The 15,572-nt window shown below is 41.5% G+C and overlaps 1 long non-coding RNA gene across 1 annotated transcript; it reads left to right on the top strand.

Annotated features, from left to right (window-relative positions):
* Positions 1–1,209: 1,209 nt before the first annotated feature.
* Positions 1,210–12,968, top strand: LOC148000975 (uncharacterized). Its single transcript, XR_015639125.1, has 5 exons — positions 1,210–1,399; positions 1,817–1,869; positions 6,212–6,336; positions 7,721–7,843; positions 10,543–12,968. It is a non-coding gene; the product is annotated as an uncharacterized LOC148000975 (long non-coding RNA).
* The last annotated feature ends 2,604 nt before the right edge of the window (positions 12,969–15,572 follow it).

Below are 15,572 nucleotides of genomic sequence, written 5' to 3'. Positions count from 1 at the left end.
ATGCCTCTGACATGGTTCTATGTCAAGTGACTGGCAGGCATTCCCACCTAGTAAGCAAACACTGATATTTGCTAGCTGTTCACTATGTACTCCTCTGTGGCACAGAGAAGCATAGCAAATGTGGCTTCTTTCTAATGCACAGAAGCTACCTTCTAATATAAAAGGTTGTTGAATGAATCTTAAAAACTTTAAACTCAATTTATATGGAGACTCTATAATTATTAATGTGTAATTCTTCATCGCGAAATCCACAGGGTGTGAAGCATTTAGCTTTATTGATGGGGTCGTCAAGTTCTGTTGCAAAGCTAAGAATATCTAGGCCTCATGCTTTGTTTACATTACTGTTCTGGCTAATTTACCAAGTCCCACAGAGTGTTAGATTTTTTCTTCTGTTTCTTCCTGTTCCTTTGTTTCACTGGTTTATACCACAGCTGCCGCTCAGAGAAAGGGTCCTTTCTCTCTTCAGCTTTCTTAGTTGGTATCACCACTGATTTCCTGGAAACTTTGAAAGATAAATTCACATTTATTATAGCTTATTGTCTCTCAACTCAAACAACCTTCAGAAATACAGAGATATTATGTTAATACCAGAACCTTCTACTTACTGGGGCAAAGCAGACAGGTCATTACAACTGGGATTATTTAAATAAAAGGGGCAAGTGTCACTGTCTTCACTGAGGGTGATTCCCATCTGCCAGGAGGTCCACCTCACTGAAGTCTGACAGGAGTTTAGGCTCCTCTTGGTGAAGGTGACCAAGACAATAGAGGAATGATGAAAGAAAGAAGGCAGAATGAAAAATTCAAGAGAGAGCAAGTACCAGGCTGCATCAATGAGTCTTGAAGGTATTAGCTGGGTACTCAGTCTGCAAGCACCAGGACTGACTTACTGAATTTCATGTCCTGAGATTCAGGACACAGTCATAGTGCATAGAGGTTCCATGTAAAGGTCTGCCTTTGAGAAAAAAACACAGCCCCAAGCACATACTATTCCAAGAGCAAATCATTGGACAAACACTCTTGCTTCCTCTATGGCTGAGTGCCATTCTAGTCATTTAATGAACTACCTGTTTCCTAAGTCTTCATAGAACACACGCACATATGCAGAGGGAAAGCCATGTATCTGCTCACATATAAAACCAAGCCAGACCCTGTGCGGAAATTAATGAGAAATTCACACCAAGATCTAGAATGGGTATGTTTCTTTTTTAGGTGGAACAGTGTACTACAGATTTAAAAATCAAATCAGGCAATTCTTCCCAACTCAGAAACAGCCAAAGAGAGACACCAAGACATAGACAAGTTCTCACCATTTATCCAAACAACCTTCAAGTGAATGGTCCAAGATCTTATTTGAAACAGTCTTCCCGGCCATGTTCTACCAGCCGTACATGACTCCATGGTAAGATCATTCGTAGATTGCTACTCTTCTCATTTCTCTTCCTTCAGCAATGGCATGTGCTGCAAATACATTAGGAGTACATGATCCTATATGCCAGATAGCTAAACCCTCCAGTTCACTTCCTACAATTAAACACAAGAGAAAATATATGACAAATGTTTTTGAGTTATACCAATATCCTTTTTCCTTTCCCTAGGATATGAGAGTGGGGGAAACTGTTTTGCTTTGGTTCTATTGTTTAAATGTAGCTATAACCATCTACTAAAAGCAAATTTTGCTTATTTCATTTCTTGTCTGACAGTGACTATGGGAAGATAATAATACTTCTGAAAAACTGTGTAAACATTTGTATAAATTACAGACATTTGGCATTTGATATTTTCTAATCATCAATGTTTAAATCCATGTCTTTTGCAGACTGTGTTTGCATATCAATAGTAGCAACAAAATTGATGTTTATTTTGCCAGCTGTGAGTATCCATTACTATTTGATATTTATTTATGATATTGATTTTAATACTTAATATTATAAAATATTTTCAGCATAAAGATGTAACTAAATACTCCATATAGAATAAAAGGATACTGGAGGGGCCTTAATAGGAGATCAATTGTTTCTCCTACTGGAGTCTACAGTACTGTGGGGGTGACATGCTCAGTGCATTGCCTAACCTTTCATTCTGAAATTCCTCCAGTTAATATTGAAGCTAAACTTCCATGCCACTTTTAGTCTGAGCAAGCTGTCACCATCAACTTCAGATACCTGCCAGCACCCTCACTGTCCACTATCCAAAGCAACCCTCCCTAGATCAAGCCCACCACTAGGTTGATAGGCATTCCACCGAAGCCAGTGTCCTCCTTTCACAGCAGGGTTGTCTGGGAATCCTGATGCCTCTGGTGTCTACAGGTGGGGCCTCTAGTCTCTGCATAAGTGCTTCCCTAAAGTCTCTCCCTGGAGGTAGACTATAGTGTCTTGGAAAGTCATAGGCCTGCAGATAAACAAAAGACTCAGAGTTCTTTGGGATAGAATGTGGTTTGAGAGTTTGTGCATACCTCAAGCATCTGTGCAAAAATCTTTGCAGCAGGAGTGAGGAAGGTCAGCGTGGCTACTTTCATCTATATGACTCTGAACTTAAATTCACACTCCAGTCATCTTTAAAGTGCTTTATGGAGAGTAGATCATATCTCCTCCTCCCCCTCCTCCCCCTCCTCCCCCTCCTCCTCCCCATTTTCTCATTCTTCTTCCTTTCTTTGGTTGTATGTGTGTGGGATTTGCTGGTGTCCATGTCCATATGTGAAATACCCATGGAGTTCAGAAGAGGGCATCAGATCCCCTGGAACTGGAATTACAGACAGTTATGAGCTACTATGTAGATGCTGGGAGCTGAATCCAGGGTCTTCTGGAAGAACAACTAGTGTTCTTAACTGCTGAGCCAACTCTCCAGTCAAGATCATATGTTCTTAGTGTGCTAGCATGACTTCAAGTTTTTTAGTATTTAGAACATAGTAGGGAGATTTCTCTCCAAACTTTTACCTTGGACTTCACAAAAAGAAGGTCCCAATTAGTTTTGAGAATACATATTTTATCCACAGTAACCTTCTCAACTCATCTAAATTCAAGTGTTTATTTTAAACCTAATTTAAATGTTATGGGTTTGGCCTACTTAATTCATTCCTTCCTTTAGGGTACTAAGGTATTTATTCTCTACACTAAAACTCTGCATGGCAAACATCTAGTTTTGTTTTGTATTTTAAGATTATTTAAATAGCTTCTACAGTAATTTCTTGTCATAGGCTATTATGTAATATCCCCTTTTAAGGGTCCTTAAGTAATATCATAAGCAAAGAGCTTCAGTGGGAGGACCTCATACAAGCTGGGATTCATCCCTAGATGTTAAGTTACTGCTTTATTGAAATATACAATACATCTACTAAAACCCAGGCAAGCACGGTTATGAATTATATTATATAAATAGTGTGTTCGTGGATTAATATTGCTTATTTTACCACACATAGGCAGTTTCTATTTTCCCATAGAAACCGAGATTTGTGCTTACCTAGACTTGCTGGTTTCATGGCAGTGCTGATGGCAGAGGTGATGGTGAAGTGGTGCTAACTATGGCTATTACAGTGGGTATGATAGTGTAATGATGTTGATCATGATGGTGGTATTGATGTTGGTGTTTATTCTGATGATGACTGTAGTCGTGGTTATGGTAATTATGATATTGATGGTTGGTTCTAATGGTAGTGATGGTGATTGATAACATACTGGTGGCATGATAGTCATGAGGTGGTTGATGATGGTGGGTGCAGCGGTTATTATAGTGGTGTGGGGTTTTAAAATATTTCAAATTTATTTTATTGCATGTGTATTTGTGTGTGTGTATGAGAGAGAGAGAGAGAGAGAGAGAGAGAGAGAGAGAGAGAGAGCGCAAATGTCATTGTATGTATGTATAGGTTAACACACGTGCTGGTTAGTTTTTCCTCAATTAGCATAATCTAGGGTATTCTGGGTAAAGGGGACCTTAACTGAGAAAATGCCTCTATTAGATTCACCTCATTAACCTGCAGGCAAGACTATAGGGTACTTATTTGATTAATGATTGATGTGGGAGAGCCTGGCTCACTACGGGAGCTCACTATGGGTAGTAAAACTCCTGGGTAGGTAGGTGGCCCTGGATTGTATGAGTTAGTAGGTTGAGCAAAGCTACAGAGAGCAAGTCAGTGAGCAGCACTCCTCCATGGCCTCTATTTCAGTTCTTGCCTTGAGTTCCTGCCTTGACTTCTCTCACTGCTGGGCTGTGATCAGGATCTCTGTCCCAGAAAAAATAAAGCTCTCCTTTCCTATGTTGCTTTGGGTCATGGTGTTGACCATAGCAGTCAAAAGCAATCTGAAACATAGGACAACTCTCGGCGTTTGGCGGTCAGTTCTCCCATACTGCCGTGTGAGAGTTGGAGGTTGGACTCCAGCCATCATGCCTATATGCCAGGCCTCTACCTGCTAAGTCTTCTCACCAGCCTCAGTGATGTGAGTTTCAATCTATAACAGCATCTCCTCTTGATCCTTTAAACACATATTTTGCTACCAAGCCTGATCTTCTCAATTAGAAAAAAAATATTTGGGATATAAGAAATTTGTTTTATACTATTTAAGTCTAATGCCTAGAATGTTATTCTACATCTAAAGAGGCACTTGTTAAAGATATTAATAATGAGAATGGTGGATCAGTGTCTCTGCATTGCTGGTAGGCAAAGGTTTAGGGCAGGTGAGGGGGGAAAACAGATTTAGGGTTTGGCAATGTACACTGGCCATTTTGTTAAAGCAGAATAAGTGATCAATGGCATTGAGCTTGTGTTAATTTAATATCTAAGAATATTTATTGACTACTTATCATATACCATGTGTGTTTGAGGTAATATCTATGAATGAATAGAGGAAATTCTTTGAGGCTTCCATGTCAGCATGGTGGGGAGATAGTTATCAATGGCCACCGACACATAAAACTTGCTAAATTTTGGTATGTTATGGGAAAGGATACATTATTTCAGAAAAGGGAGAAGGGCTGTGAAGGTTAGGGTGAGGAATGGAATACATCCTTCAATAGATGGGTTGGGGAAGGATACACAGAGAAGGCAACACTTGAGAAGTCTTTAATACAGTGAAGGATTTAGCTGTCTGGATGTGGAGGTAGAGATTATTTATAAGAATGGATCAACCAGTTCCAAGACCACAAGTTATGAGTGGGCTTGGACAAGCTAGAGATGAATGCATGATTGGTAAGTGGAGGGAAATGATGCCAGGGCAGAAGTCTGAGGAGGGATCATGTCACATAAACTGCAAAGACTTTGGGCTTTATTTGGAAGACTATAGGGTTGCACAGAGTAGCTTGTAGCAGGGGTAGTCTCTGTCTTTCATTATTTCAAAGAGCAACTCTGGTCACTGAATTATTTAACAAAGAAGGTAAAGACACAATCAGTGTGCTGGCTAAGTTTTGTGTCAACCTGACACAAGTGAGAGTCATCCATGGGGATGGTACCTTAACTGAGAAAATGCCTATATCACACTGGCCTATGGGCAAGCTTGTGGTGCGTTTTCTTTATTTATGATTGATGTAGGAGAACCTACCTCTTTATGGCAGTGCCACCTTGTGTAGGTGGTCCTGGGATGTGTAAGAAACCAGGCTGAAGGACTCAGAGGAGCAAGCCAGTTAGTATCACTTTGCTTCCAGGTTTCCAACTTGAGTTTTCACCCTGGCTTCCCTCAGTCATGAAGTGTGATCTGAGAGTTGCATGCTGAAATAAAACTTTCCATCCCAAGTGTTGGTGTTGGTGTTGGTGTTTTAAGACAATCAGTAAGAATAGTACTACCCTTTTGGGAGGCCATTTGACTTATGTATGAGTAGGGAATGGTTACAACAGTGTGTATGGGAGATGCAATAAATCATCAAACTTTGTATATATGACAAAAATATGATGAGTATGGTTCCTACCAGACTGGATTTAGAGTTGAGCATATGGTACACCCTCTCATTGAGAAGGCTCAGCTATCTGGTAATTCGTTTCTTAAAACATAAGACTTCTACAAACAATTATTGCTTTTAATATTTAAAGGTACATGTATACATATGAATAAATAAAAGTATCTGTAATATAAAATTACAAGTAAAACTAGAAATAATATAGAATAATAAAATTATAACTTTAAATTTTTAAAACTGATATCTGTAAGGGGGATATAATTCATTGAAAGGGTAAGAGTTCAGCGAGGTAAAATAGTCACAAACCACTGTCTTTTTCCTCATGTTGTAGATAAAGTGGGGAGATGGATCTGGTATTTGGAAGTAGTGACTAGAAATATCACTCCACAAGAAAGAAAGGTGTTTCCTGAACACAAGATGAAGTTCAGAGGAGCAGGTTAAAGGTTAGACAGCCTGGTAAGCATGTTGGGAATCAGAGCTGAAGGGTTTGAAATTTGGACATGGATTTTGTATATATTTTCTATTAGTCTTTAAAAAGGCAAATGAAGGAAGTAAATTTCTTTTCTTTCTGTGACAAGAAATAAAAAAAACCCACAAAAACTGTCAGATACAAACCAAGGGGCTACTTATTTAGACTCACAGTTCTAGAGTTCTATGACTGGTTGGCCCATTGCTTGGGCAGACCATCATGGTTGGAGGAGCATGTGCTGGAAGAGAGTGGCTGACTTCATTGTGGGAGAGAAAGACACTCAGAAGAGCATTATAACATACAGAGACATGCTTCCAAATAGGCCCCACCTCCCAATGTTTCTAAAATTTTGCTAAATGGAACCACCAAGAAGCAACCATTTAACACATGGACCTGTGTGGGTCCTTTCATTTGATACCATGACTTGGGTCATGAGAAGCAAGAATAAGATATGAAAGTGCAGAAAGCATGGTGGTCACTTTGTGCCTATGTTGTGTTGATGCTGTATTTCTTCTCAGATCCGTGCCAATCATACCCGCAGCTGAGGCCCTTGTAGATCTACTGTGGAGACAAATGACCTGTGCACAGAAGCATCATTAATGTGCCAGTCACGGGAAGATATCCCACCACCTAGAAATCGATTTAGAGGGAAAACTGGGGGGAATGAGCAGAGCAGCTAGGGAAGAGACTAGAATTTTGATATACTATGGTGTAATATAACACTACAATATAATATAATAAATATAACAAATGTACTTTTTTGGCTTTATCTTTCCATCCTAAGACTGAAACTCCAGGCCAGAAGCATGCCAAGAAAGTGCTCTGCTACACTGAACTATATCCCCAGACCTTAGGTATATGTTTTAAGATTAGAAAAAATAACATCTTATTGTGTTGAACATAATGAGAATTTTTAAAAAGGTAAAAATTTAAGGAAAAAAATGGTCCATGGTTTTACCACAGAGCTCAGGCCTTTAGAGAGATTGAAACTATCGCTGAGCACATAGGTTTCTGGGCCGCCAATGCTTGTGAGTGGCTCCTTGAAGCTATATTTTGACTGAATTAATTAGTCTGTTTTGACTACACACATGGAGTGGAAACCACCTTCAGGAGTGTTGCTGCCCAGCACTTTCTACTGTATTCAGCACACTTTATTATGCCAACGCAGCCCAGTTTGGTCTCGAGGCTCTCTGTTCTTCCACGGAATAGCCACAAATAGACACGACATACGTAAGCACCAAAACCATGCATCTGGATTTCTGATTTAGCTGAAAGATGTGTAAAAATGCGTGGAACCACATCTGAAGAAGGAAACGAACACTTTTCCCCCAACCATCAGTGTGATTTATGATCCCTGAACTGTTTCCCCAGCCCTTATTTGAAAATTGGCTTGAGCAAGAATGGAAGAAACCCAGATCTGAGGCTCTGGTGTGCTTGGAAAATGGGTATTAGTGGATCAAATGCTTGGCATGAGTTCTGCTGTCAGCACCTCAGGTGTGTAATGCATTTCAAATTTTCAAGAGACGACTTTGATTTTGACATAATTCACACTCAAGTATTTCTTTAGATCAGCCTGAGTAATAGCCAAACACAAAGAAAGATATTACCTGGAATGAGTTACAATACCCTTTCCAATATTTCCAACTAACGCTAATAGGAATGTAATTTTTCCATGGCTCTGATAAATACAAACTAAAAAAAATGTTTTAAATGATCTTATCCCTGGTATGTGCCAGGATGACAAATGGAGCCCCAACCTTCAATAGCACATAATGATGTTTTGAAAATGGACAATGGGCGGAAATGAAGGTCTCTTGTGCACTTCTTTTGCTGTGCCATGTGTTGGATACATAGTGCTTCTGGGGGTGCTCTCACAACCCACAGATTGACAGCAAATGAAAAGGCATCCCTGACCTCCAATTTGAAATTCTTTCTCCTGCAACAGAGTCATCCTCTGTAAAACTAGTACAGTACTTGTAAGCACAAGTGAATGCTATCCATGTTTAGAACTGGTCACCATGAGGAATACTTCCTCCTTTTCCACTAGTCAACGTGGTGGAAGAGTGGTCTAGCCTGCCTTTGACCTAAGCCCAAGGATGCTAGCTGATCCAGGGATTCATTTCTAAAGACTCCAAGCAGCTTAGGTGTTTGTGGCTCCAAAACACTTTTTTTTTTTAAACAGAAGCACTGTTCAAGGTTTTCAGGCTCCCACAGAAGCCTAAGTAATGGTGGTGGCACTTGGATCTAGATGATGGCTGTTCAGTTATGAGAAAGTAAGAAGTTCTAGACAGAGACAATCTGAGATAGAGTGTACACATGTGAGAACATGCAGCATTCCCCTCAGGTCTTGTCACAGCCCATTGGTGTGGTAGTTAATTCCACCCTAACCTATATCTTACCTGCGCAATAGCTGGCACTCAAACACTCTCAAAAGCGAATTCCCTTTTCACATAGCAACCAGGAATCCCAACTTCCCTCACATTAGTAACTCCAACCTCTGGTCTTCTAATAACCTGAACCTTAACCTCATGCTATCAGATAATCCTGATGAGCCGAAATAGTCCCTTCAAGAGGAGCTGACCGGGGTTGGGGATTTAGCTCAGTGGTAGAGCGCTTGCCTAGGAAGCGCAAGGCCTTGGGTTCGGTCCCCAGCTCCAAAAAAAAAAAAAAAAAGAGGAGCTGACCGATAACCCAAAAGATCAACTTGGGGTCATACTGGCCCCATTAATCAATTGGTTCTTGTCAGAGACACTAAGTCTATTTAAAATCAATTCAGAAGAAATGTCCTAGTGAAATGGAAGGAACCAGTGACTTCTGCCATGGTACACAATAGTACACAACCAGGCCATGCTTTCCTGTATGGACAAAGTGCTTGTAGTCGGTTGACATCTATAAACTTACTCTATGTAAGATAGATGCTAGAGGCCTGCAAAATTTTACGGTGATTACACTTCTAGGTTACTACATTTCCATAAAAACAAGCTTCTAAAATGAGGTGTCATAAGCTCACATATAAAACTCCCCAAAGTGACAAGTAGGATGGCCCCTGCTGCACAGGACACTGACTACAGCTCTCCTAGAGCCACCTCAGTTTCTTGGTTAGTTTACACACATGTAGGAGCCCGGCAAATGAATCTAAGCCCATTCATCAGGGTGACTACAGAGAATCAGGCTTTGCTTTCTTAACTAACCAAGGTTTAATTCAAACGGAGTGAACACTTTTGTTACATTTGTGTACTGCAAGGCGAATAGGTCCATGCCTAAGCTGATAAACACAACTGGGGTTCCAAAGTACACTCAGGAGCTGGGGGTGGGGCTTAGTGGCAGCTTGCTTGCCTAGCATTTATGAGACTCTCAGTTCTACCCTTTGCATGGCAAAAGGGGATGTCTAAGCACACCAGGAACCAAGGAGAGGGCTGAATGTGTCAGAACATTTGCGTTCTTGCTTAAGGACATGAATTCAAACCCTAGAACTCACATACATGGTTGTAACCACAGCTGTTGGGTAAAAAGAGTTAAGACAACTGCAGAGTCCCAGCCGAGCTCCAGGTTCAATGAAAGACCTTGTCCTAAGGGAACAGGTGGAGAAGAATTGAGTGGCTGCTCAGCATCTGCATATGACACAGATGTATACACCAATACACATACCCTAACCACACACACACACACACACACACACACACACACACACACACACACACACCAATCACACTCATACAGAAGCATACACATAACAAACACACAACCAAAACATACATATGAACCTCACATCATAAACACACACATACAACATGCATACATAATATATATAAATAACACATGCACACAGCACACACACACATATAACACACCACACATTCATATACAATGACATGCACACACAACAAACACACACACCATCCTTGGACAGGACTTAACCTAAGGAGTGATGCTTTTGCTTTTCCCCTGTAAATGCTTCTGTTGCAGTCAACTCAGTCAGCTCACACAGTCAGCTCACACAGTCAGCTCACACCCTCTAAGACTCTGCAGTGCTGCTGGGCAACAATCACCACAGCAGGAGATCCAGCAAACCTCCTGGGATGACAGAAATGCCTCTTACCCTGTGACACACTGAGTGTGGTTAACAATGCATTGTTAGCAGTGCTAACCATGTGAAGGACATTCGTTTTGTGTTTGCCTCTTTCCACATCCAGGCATTTGTGGAGAAGACAAAACTCTTCATGCCTTCTGGGATTCGGACTGATGCTCACAGCTGGGCACTGGTGCTTTTTGTTCAAGTACAAACCACTCTGTGACCATGGAAGAAACACTTCGTAAGCAAGTCAGTTGGCAGAAAGACATGTCCACTGTTAATGCCACACCACGTGATCAGGCACCCCTTTTCCTGCCCACTACTAACATGTTCAACCACAGTCACCCCCATTTGCTGGCAACATCCTCTCTGAAACAACTGTCCAATTCTCTATATTCTTCCTCCAATCAACACAGCAAATGTTTTTCTAATAGCCACTCATGGTGCATGTTTTCCCTCATAATAACTATATGAAGCTAGTTTACTGCTGCTGCCTTCCAGTGGGCCCTGGCTAGAGGCAGGGAGAAAATTTCCTCTGTTCTCTAAGAATGAAACTTGGGAATTTTCATCATGAAAAAGGAGGGCTGGATTTTCAGTCTGAGGTTGGACAGGGTCTCTGAGGGTGCAGGAAGGACCAAGGGCAGGACATGGGGAATCTGGAAGTTCTTGCAAGGGGAGATGCTTCTCTAGGATGCCCTATTTCTTACTCCCTCCCCCCTCACCCCCCCCCCCCGTGGATGGTCACCCTCCTGGAGTATGAAACCATTCTTTAAAGAGTAGTTCAAAACCACAACTAGAGTGAGTTATGAAAGACACTAAATTGGTTCCGAAAAGCAGTTACAATGTATTGGAAATGTAGGAGATTTCAAAAGAGAAGGATGCTCCCAGGGTGACCTCTGAGGTTCTCCTGAAAGAGAAGCTCATAGAAGTGTCTCTTACATCATTTTAAAAGCACATTTTTGAGGAACCCACAAAAGGGCATTTCTGAGAAAATAGACATAACTAACACTTGCTCTCCTAAAGCATAGTCATGTGTGACAGAACATGAGGACCAAAATGATGGTATTCCTGAAGCAACATTCTGTGACCTCTAGGACATGTCAGTCATGTGGGTCTTCTCTGTTCAGTACTCAGTGAAGAATTGCAACTGAGAGTGCCTTCCCCCTCTATAGTATTTCTTTTTTCCCATTTATTCATTTAATTCATTCATTTATTCATTCGTTCACTTTACATCCCAATCACAAGCCCCCCTATCAATCTCTTCCTCCTATAGGCACTCCCCACCACTCCCCTTCTCTGAGAAGGTGGAAGCACCCCTGATGTGTTAACCCATTCTGGCACATCAATTCACTGCAGGACTAGGTGCATTCTCTCCCACTGAGACCAGACAAGGCAGCCCAGTTAAGGGAACAGGATCCACAGGAAGTCAATGAGTCAGGGATAGCCTCTGTTCCAGTTGGGGAACCCACATGAAAACCAAGCAGAACAACTGCTACATATGTGGGTGGAGGCCTACGTTCAACTCATGTATGCTCTTTTGTTGGTGTTTCAGTCTCTGGAAGCTACCAAAAGCCCAGGTTAGTTGATTCTGTTGGTCTTCTTGTAGAGTTTCTATCCCTTCAAGGTTCCTTAATCTTTCTCCCAACTCTTCCACAAGACTCTGTGAGCTCCATCTAATGTTTGCTTGTGGGTCTCTGCATCTGTTTCAGTCAACTGCTGGGTGGAGCATCTCAGAGGACAGTTACGCTAGGCTCCTGTAATGTAAGCACAACAGAGTATCATTAACAGTGTTAGGGATTAGTTCTTGCTCAGGGGATGGGCTTCAGGTTGGGGTAGTCATTTGTTGTTTGTTCCCTCAATCTCTGTTCCATCTTTGCCCTGCAGTTCTTACAGGGAGGATAAATTTGAGTCAAAGGTTTTATGGGTGGGTTGGTGTCCTTATCCCTCCACTGGGAGGCCTGCCTGGCTACAGGAGGTGGCCACTTCAGACTCCATATAGGAGTCTCAGCTAGAGTCATCCTCATAGAATCCCTGGAGCCTCCCCCTTCTCAGGTCTCTGGCATGTCCTAGAGACCCCCCACTGCCAATTTCTGTTTACTCTTTTCCCCTCTCACAGTTTTCCCTACGCCTGATCCTCCCCATCCATTCCCCTCCCTATTCCCTCTCCCACCCAGTTCCCTTCCTCTATCCACATCCGGTGTCCCATTCTGAATGAAATTCAAGCATCCTCCCTTGGAGCCTCCTTATTATTTTGTTCCTTTGGGTCTGTGGGTTGTAGCATGATTATCTTGTACTTTATGGTTGATATCTACTTATGAGTGAGTACATACTATGCATGTCTTTTTGGGTCTAGGTTACCTCACTCAGAATGATATTATCTAGTTCCATCCATTTGCCTGTAAATTTCATGATGTCCTTATTTTTAATAACTGCATAATATTCTATTGTGTAAATGAACCACATTTTCTTTATCCATTCCTCACTTGAGAGATATCTGAGTTGTTTCCAATTTCTGGCTATTATAAATAAAGTTGCTATGAACATAGTTGAACAAGTCTCATTGTTGTATGGTGACTTGCAACTGGTAGTATCTCTTATTCCTCCAGTTTTGGGGCATGACCACGGGTTTGGACTTTGCAACATAAAGCATTCCTTCACCTGACTATCTGACACCATGTTCTGGGTAGAAGTGTTCTGTGGTACTTCTGGGGCATGCATCCAGCAGGCCTCATGGTGTGCCATCCACTCTAGGTGGAGTCTCAAAACTGAGGACCAATGAAGGTGAAAGGACTGAATATCTTGGCTAGTGTTCTGCTAGAAGAGTTGAATTTAAGTAAAGATATTCTGGGATGCATGACTAGGTATACTAAGACCTCTTTCTGTGAGGTAGATAGCCAGTCCCAGCTACCTCTTACCCAATTTCCTGAGGTTAGGAGATGAAGTGGAACAAGCCCCTGTTTTGTGATGAATGCCCAGTAAGTTACATCATGGAAAGAATGTTTACAAGTCCCATAGAATAGACTTCCAGGAGCTAGCAGAGAAAGAGAAACAGAATGGGAATTTTCTGAGCTCCTCTATCCTGCCTGCATCCAGAGCTTTGTGAGAGGTGATCAGCAGGGTCCCTAAGAAGACCATCCCATGCTGGGCATTCCCTCGGCTACAATACTCTACCTGGCACAGCTAGGGGAATTAGCTGTGTTACCCCAGGCAAGTTGATTACATCTTAGTTCACAAAGGCCTGAAACACAAAACCATTCATTCCTCCTACCTCTTACATAGAGGAGAGCTGTAGGTAACAGTGGCTGAAAGTCAAGAAGACAGCTTCCATTATTCCCAGAGAGTGGAGAGACAGAGTGACAGACAGCATTTGACTACACATTTGTTCTCACTTTGAGAACAGTAAGCAGAGCCTATCATACTTCTATACATTCAAATGTCTGCCTTCTCTGGCTTTCTCCCTCCTCCTCCTACTCTTTCTCCTGCTCCTCCTCCTCTCTCCCTCATCTTTTCCCCTCATTCTTGTCCTCCTCCTTCATTACTCTTTCAGAAACCTTGGAGCTCTAATGCTTTTTCTAAGGAAACTTAATTCCAGCAGGGGGTGAGTTTTCAGTCACCACATCCATACAGTAGCTATCATGACTCTGGGTCAAAGACCATGCTCCCTGGAGTTCTGCTGACAGGCTCATTAACTTTCCTCAAAATAGTATTCATTTCTCCTTGTTCTGGGTTAATAGTAATGAAAGAGTACGGTTGCCTTCTTTTCTGCATTCCTATAGCATTTCACCCTCATGCTTCCTATAGAAGTAGGAAGAGGGCTGCTGGTGTTAATTCTGTCACTTAGCCCTTACCCCTAAATCCGTTGGCATGCATAGGTACAGAAACACATTTTATAGATACACATGTTCATCTTAGACACTCACTATCAGCAATAATATATTTTATTTACAAAAACATTTCATGCAGTGCCAATTTTACACTTTTTAATAACGTTTTCAAAATAAAAGTTAAAATATAATCAAAGCTTGAGGAAACCTGTGAGTTGAGTAGCCACTGAAAGTACCACTGTGTGCTTTGTATTTTACACACTCCATGCTAAATTTTAGGACTTTAGGGTTGTCAAGACTACAAACGCTTCCTTAGTGACCTTAAAGCACAGATTTGAGTTGGTAACAACTGCAAGGGAGGTTTTAAAATTCCAGATGTTAGATTTAGCAAATTCAGCAACACAGGCATTCCAGGATCACTGCTCACTCTCCCTACCACCTTCTTCACAATCGCAGGACACATGTGAGCAACTTATTAACATCTTTTGGGATGCTACACATCAACATATGAGACCAAAATATAATTCCTCTTTGTTTCTTTTTTTTTGTATATACATCCTAAAATCATATGCATACAGGAAATAAGGAAAATCATAATTAAGTCATTAGAAATGTTTCTCCACAGCATGGTGGTAGGTGATTGACCATTCTGTGATAGTTGGTTTGAGATCAACGTTCTACAAATTAGAATCACTTAAGTGGGCCTCAATTGAAGAGCTTTCTTAATTGCCTTAACCAATGAAGGAAGACCTACCTTGAATGTGGTATCTTCAGGTAGCAGCCTAAATAAGAGAGGGCAACATGCAAAAGGAAGATTATTCTCCTTTTCTCATGGGCCTTCACTCTTGCCAGGCCTGTCTTTGCTTTGCTGATGAGTTATTTGCCCTGTTGTTGCTGCCTATTCCAGAAGACCCCATGCTTCCTTTGCAAGCTATGGTCAGCCACTCTCCAGCAACCTTCCAGGTTTTCCTTGCCAGATAGGGTCTGCCCACTTATCAAGCTTGGTGAACTGAGCAACTACTGGGTTGTTATATGAAACAGCCAGGGTGGGATACTCATGCTATTGCAGTATTGGGAATCCTGAGATAATTGTTATTATAATGTAGGCAGATTTAATCCATTCTGTTGATATAAAAGAGTTTCTCTGACATGTGGCTGTCACTCACTATTTCCATTACACGTTTGTGAACTTCTCCTTTTATGATATCTTGTCAGATCAGATCAACAATTGATAAAACAAACATCACCCCCACTTCACCTCAGTATGTCAGGTTGGAGCAGCCCCTGTTTTACTTGTTCCTAATTTTCTCAGCACTACCAGAATGTC

This window comes from Rattus norvegicus, chromosome 15, assembly GCF_021556685.1.
Source record: "Rattus norvegicus strain SHRSP/BbbUtx chromosome 15, alternate assembly SHRSP_T2T, whole genome shotgun sequence".
Classification (NCBI taxonomy): domain Eukaryota; kingdom Metazoa; phylum Chordata; class Mammalia; order Rodentia; family Muridae; genus Rattus; species Rattus norvegicus.
The sequence above is the reverse complement of the archived record's forward strand: the minus strand, read 5'-3'. Positions and strand labels throughout refer to the sequence as shown.